Raw genomic sequence first — 6,164 nt, forward strand, 5'->3', positions numbered from 1 at the left:
AAAGCAATTTATACAGATGACAGTTGAGTAGAGGTTCCTGCAAGTGCAGGAACAGCATTTTTACCTTCTATGAAGGGTGGTACTGGCAAGATAATCACTAACAGAATCCCTCCTGCTATCAGACTGATGGAAATGAGAAATGTAAAGGTAAGACTTAGTGCTGTGTTCCTTTTGAAAAGGTGTCTGCCCTTCTCCCTTGATTCTGCATTTCCCTTACAACCCCCAGGTTTTCATTTAAAAATAACTTTCACCTCCTCTCCTGCCAGGAAGTTATCAGCTATCCTTGTGTAAATCTGTGCTGACACATGTTAATTCAACCTTGCTGAGGACCGTCTGCTTTTAAATTGCAGTGGCAGCAAATCCATAAACTGTAGAATTTACTGAGGGTCACATCAGTACTGAGATGCATCAGCACAGCAATCCCAAACCCTGATCATGCAAATGGGCACGCTCACAGGCAACCAGCTGAAGCTCTGGAGAAGGTATGAGATGCTTCTAAGCATAGGGATTAAGCACTGGTCCTATAAGATGAGCATATTTATTCAGTGAGAATAAAGATCTGGGGGGAGCTTAGCTCACTGGAGTTTAATTCATCTGTCAAGTCATATATAAATCACACTAAAAGGTTTAGGGTTAATTTTGGAAGTGTGTAACGTATTATGCAAAACCTTGTGCAAACATTGGTGTCTTTGGTCCTGTTCCCAGTACCTCTGGCCTTGTATAAGTTCACAAATAAACCCATGTTAGGGGTAGAAATACCCATTGGAGGAATGTCGATGAGCATGTAGATGATCATAGATGATCACACAGATGAGCAAATCCCTCAAGTTGACCTCTTAGCTGCCTATGGGTGCAAAGAAAAGATTTTAGAAGCTAGCTAATGAAGCTTTTAACCTAAGAAAAAAACCCAAACCCAACCTATTTTTAAGCACGGAATCACAGAATGGTTTGAGTTGGAAAGGACTTTTAAGATCATTTAGTTCCGCCCCCTGCTGTGGGCAGGGATGCCTCACACTAGACCGTGTTGCCCAAGGCTCTGTTCAACCTGGCCTTGAGCATGAACTTTTTATTGTACACTGAGTATAATCTTTCTTGCACAGTATTTCCTTATGCAACAGTGGTCCTTTATCAAGCAAAAATATAACAGTGTTCTTTTACTCCGTCCATTAGCCTCAGACAAGCTTTTTAATATCTTTGAGGAGTCTGTCACAGATTTTCACCAGTGATGCTAAAATAAAACCTAAACATTTATAGCAAGTAACACTTGAATTTGTCCTTCAACCTTTCAGGAGGGGGACGGAGAGAGGGAATATTCACCTAATGCCCACATTTACTAGCCTCTGAGGAAGAAAGAGTATTTTTCTCTTAGTAGTAATGGTCCAGCCAAGGGAATGTCATTTAGCACCAAGGGGTGTCAACATCACAGAGCATTTGCTAATTTCATCAAGATTAATATAATCCTTGGCACTGGGTCCTAAATCATTGGTGACAGCTCATGGCAAAATGGGAAATATCACAGGGACCAGTGACACTTGTTACAGCTTTCCCTTCAGCAATAGCACTTCTGACGTATTTATCTTAATTAGCAGCAGCAGGAGGAAAAGAAAGGAATAGAGACAGAGAGAAATTCAATTGAGTTTGAGCAAGATCATAATTAAGAGAGCGTTCACTGTACAATTCCAAATGTAGGTTTCTGACAGAGAAAAAGAAACACAATTCACTTAAAGGCAAAAAAATGTAATGATGTTTAATGGAATGTTTTTCATTGTTTTTCCTTTTTTTTAAGCATCAGCTCTAATTTCTATCACTGTGTTACTCATTCAGAAAGGCCCTCATTCTTTCACAGAGAAATCTTAGCAATGGCAGAAAGAACAACAAAAGTAGTGTCATTGCTGAGAGGTGAAAACTGAATCATTCAAGTTGAGCTTGAAATGCCTTTAAAAACAAACAATGGTGGAATTAAATATAAAATATCCTTTTTTTTCTAGATTATTTATTATCTAATTGTTTTCTGGGTTGTTGAATTGTCTTTATCTCCAGTAAATATCAGAGTGCAGAGTAACTGAGCAACACCTCTGTGTAGCCCCACTTTTACTGATATATGCTTGTGAAAGTGAAACAGATTCTAATATTACCAGTAATATGCCTAACTACAGCTTATCACTAACAGTTTATAAACATCTAAAATTTTAAGTTATTTAAATTAAACCCAGAAATCCCAATGCTTCCAAGTCTTCTCATTTTGCTCTTCAAAATACCATGTGAATTTTGCTCATAAACAAACCAGTGGTCTCGAATGAGTGAGTTTGGGTTTTTTTTTTGTCCTGTTAAAGAAGTGGAGCAGCACAGAAACTGTTGGAAAGAGCAAAGAAGATACTAGAAAGGAGAGATTAATAAAGGGCTGGATGGATAGTTATGGAGCAGGAGGTTCTGCTTCAAATTACTGCAAAAAGTGTTTTGAGCCTTTATAGAGACAAGAGTGGGCAACATCCAGTAGCTCAAGACATATAAGATTAAATGGTTGCAAAAAAAAAATCTCCAAAATAATAAAGGCCTTGTAAAATCCCCTTTCATGTTCAAGCTTTTGAATTGCTTATTTCCACAAATGCCTGTGCAAAATTAGGTACAACTTCTTTATACAGGGGATTGTTTGATGGAACTTTATGAACAAAAAGCATATTTATGTGTGTTACAGATTGTTGCTAGCACGCATCACATGATTATTATGTGCCTTAAGTATGAAAATAGTCTGCACTCTATAGGAAAGCTGAAAGTTGAAGGCAAACTTAGTGCATAGCGTTGCTGCTCGTGCCAATATTTCTGCTCCCAGCCTAACTGGGTTGCTTCTGGGAGGTGAGCAATATTAAAGTCATCCTTTTTCCCTGCTGTCAACTGCATGAGGTGCATTTCCCCTTTATTGACAAGTATCTAATAAGCTCAGATCTGCTCACTTTCATCTTTTGGAGATACTGTACTTATATCAAGACTCTTTCGTCTTGCAGATAGATTTCCTCTGCTGTTATATACTTGGGAAGCATAAAACCTTGACCAGCTTTACTTGGTAATCGTTATTACAACTCACCTGGCAGAAGAGCATGTGCTTGCTGCGAAACCTATGTCAATTCTGTGCATGTAGCAATAATCTTTATGAAACCCCAACTTTTCCTGGGGTAAAAAGAACACATTTGAGGATTAAATGTTTAATGATGTAAGTTAACTGTTAATGAGGGAACTGTGAGTATTAAAAAAAAAAACAAACCAAAACACAATAAATCCAGAAGAAACCCTAAAGCTTGCAGGACTGCATGGTCGCAGGGCTCTGCACTCACAGCTGGCTTTCAGCATTTACAGTTTGTGTGAGCAATGGGGAAACTCCTGTCTCAACCTGAATGTGAATTGAGCAGATTCTTGTCAGTATTAGATTCAATCTGTTAGTAATTTGTAACACCCGACCTGGTGGGTTCACTTGTGGGTGTGATCAAACATTGTGAGTAAGCAGCTCCATCCATCCGCTTTGGGGAGGTAAATTTGAATTTAGGTGCCTTGCTAAGAACATGTTTGTGGATAATCCAGGCAGACTGTAACAAGACTCAATCTCTCCTGAGGAAGTGCAGCAGTGGAAAGCATGACACAGCCATGACCGAAGCCACACTGCTCCTCCAACTGCAGAGGCAGCTGACCTGTTCTAGAAAGCCCTCACCTTTAGCTAGTGAGAGTGTAAATAGGTGGTTGGATACCATGAACATTAATTCAAAATCTGGGTTTCAACCATTCCTGGAGCTTCAGTCCCTTCCAACTTGAGTTGTTCTGTGAACTGACCCACTTAAATTACACAGCTTCAATCCAGCAAAATATATGGTTTAATTATGAGAAAATACTGAGCAGACTGGTGGCTTCCTCAGGGCTGAATGTGCTTCAGTGCAGTGAGCGAACTTTATGTATTGTGGTGTGCGGACAGGCAATGCATTTCCCTGCTGCTTCACTCCGTGTGCTAGACAAGCTCTGCAGGTCGGGAGCGTGGTTTGGTACCTGCACAGCAATGCAAAGCCAGGATGCCTTTCTCCTGCTCCTTTGAATGCAGTAGAATTAAATATTATGAAACTATCTCCCTCCACTTTGGTGTACAACTGTTGCTAGAAATACTGGATAAATGTGAAGGGAAAGGATTGATGTGCGGGTACTTTCTCCTTGAAATATTTTAGTTTCTCAGATTTGGCATTTCTTTGGCATTTGAGTAGCTCTTCCTTTTTCATTACGCCCGAGATTAATGTTCACCTGCCACCTACTGAAGTGACTTTATTTTGATATGTGTCAGTTTGAGATTAACATACAAAAAGGTTCCTGCCATCTAGCAATTAGTCTCTTGGAAAAATTAAAACCTTCAACACATGTAAGAGGACTGAATTTTTTCAGTAGCTTTATCTCAATCTTAAACTGGAATAAACCCACATAACCTCATAGCTGTGATAAAATCTATTTCTTTACTAGAATGCGCTCCTATTAATCAGCACAATTTTCTTTGTCCTGTTTCTTAATTTGTATTCTTTTTCTTCTCCCTTCTGTGTTTCTTGTTGTGCAGGATCTGATTTCAGTTAAACACTTGTTCTGTACTTTATCAGTAAAATTAGTTTTCCTATAAAACAGTAATAAGGTCTTTAAGCCATGTTCTGCAAATATCTAGAAGAGGTCAATTATCTTTGTGTGTATTTGTTTTCAGTGAACCATGCAGTAAAATATTTACTCTCCTTTTTGAACAATTTTGGGTTTGGTTTCTTGTATTTGATACAGTGAGTGATGCAATTTAGATTCGATTGCATGAGGATACTTACGCACACACACTCTAATCCAGAAGTAGTTACACTCATCATGTTCTGGAAGATAACCCATGTGGTACCAAAATAGTTTGAAATTATTACAGTGTTTCAAGGAGAACAAAAAATTGATACCATATTTCAGTATGATTTACTGTGAGATCTAATGAGAAACTGAAGTGCTCTTCCACTTAGACTCTAAATTAGGAAAATACAGGAAGGAGTGTAGAACTACGTGATAGAGTTCTTGACACTTGTGGGTCTGCTAACTAATCCTGACCCCACTCAAAACACTTGGGTTTCTGTTTCCCTTCAAGATGGACACACTGCGGATTTCTTCTGTAAAGCACTTCTGGCTCTGAACTGGAATTGCTATGGAGGAGTAGCAGCTATATACCACAATAATATTTTGAATTAGGGACTTGCTATGAAAGTAGTTAAACTCTGGAGAATGTGAGATATGGAGTGTGATGCACCCTCTGTGGTCACAAGTAAATATGGACCAGTTATTTCTAATAGGTACCTGTAATCTGCTGGAGCCTCCACGCTACAGCTTTCCCTCTATGGGGAACTCTGTGCACCTACAGGGGGTGGATAACTTTGGGTGTACCTAAGGACAGAGACCATTGCTCTCTATCACATCTGGTGGCTTTGCCCTGGTTAAGTCAATCCATACTGCTTGATGATTCTGCATTTTTCCAGAAACAAAGAACACTCTGATTTTAAGGAGAGAAGGAAGGGGATAAATTAGCCTGTTCTTAGTAAATGTGGATCGTGTGCTCATGGAGGAGGAACATGGGGTAAATCTTCAGGCTGTTGCCTCCAGGATGCCCCTTGAGCTCTTTGTTGCAGGGCTAATGTGGAAATTCCGTGTGCTGAGGGTCCTGTGCTGGTCCTTTGCACAGGGTAGAATTTTCCTTCTGGCATGGCAAGGGACTACAATAGCTGCTATAAACATTTCTTATTCAGCTTCTGGTCTCTTCATGCCTCACAGGTACTCCACGGGGAGCTTCCCATGCTGTCTACTCTGAGAAGTGGAAAGTTTTGTGCATATATTCAGTTAATTCCGAAACCTCAGATGTCATCTCTTCAGCCCATTTCCAGAATTATTTATGTGGAACCACATCCTGCAGCCATGGTGGAAATGGAAAAAAGGTAGGAGTTAAAAAAACAAAAGAAAAACATTTTAAAATCCCACATAGTCGCTGCCTTCCCAGTCTGAGTGACTGATCTCCTGCCTATGGGAACCTGTGCAAAGCTCTTGGTTCTGTGTCTTTTTAGACTCATTTCAGGAGTCATGATTTCAACTTGTATGAGAAAAGAGTATGTGTTTTTCAGCATACTCTAATTACC

The 6,164-nt window shown here is 39.6% G+C and overlaps 1 long non-coding RNA gene across 1 annotated transcript in view; it reads left to right on the forward strand.

Moving 5' to 3' along the window:
• Window positions 1–5,960, forward strand: part of LOC134166181 (uncharacterized) — a 69,013-nt gene extending 63,053 nt beyond the window's left edge. The window contains exon 3 of the long non-coding RNA XR_009965793.1: window positions 5,806–5,960. This is a non-coding gene — a long non-coding RNA (uncharacterized LOC134166181). The remainder of the gene's footprint in view (window positions 1–5,805) is intronic.
• Window positions 5,961–6,164: the final 204 nt, after the last annotated feature.

Source organism: Pezoporus occidentalis, unplaced genomic scaffold, assembly GCF_034315485.1.
Source record: "Pezoporus occidentalis ecotype Australia unplaced genomic scaffold, CSIRO_AGI_Poc_V1 ctg254, whole genome shotgun sequence".
Taxonomy (NCBI): domain Eukaryota; kingdom Metazoa; phylum Chordata; class Aves; order Psittaciformes; family Psittacidae; genus Pezoporus; species Pezoporus occidentalis.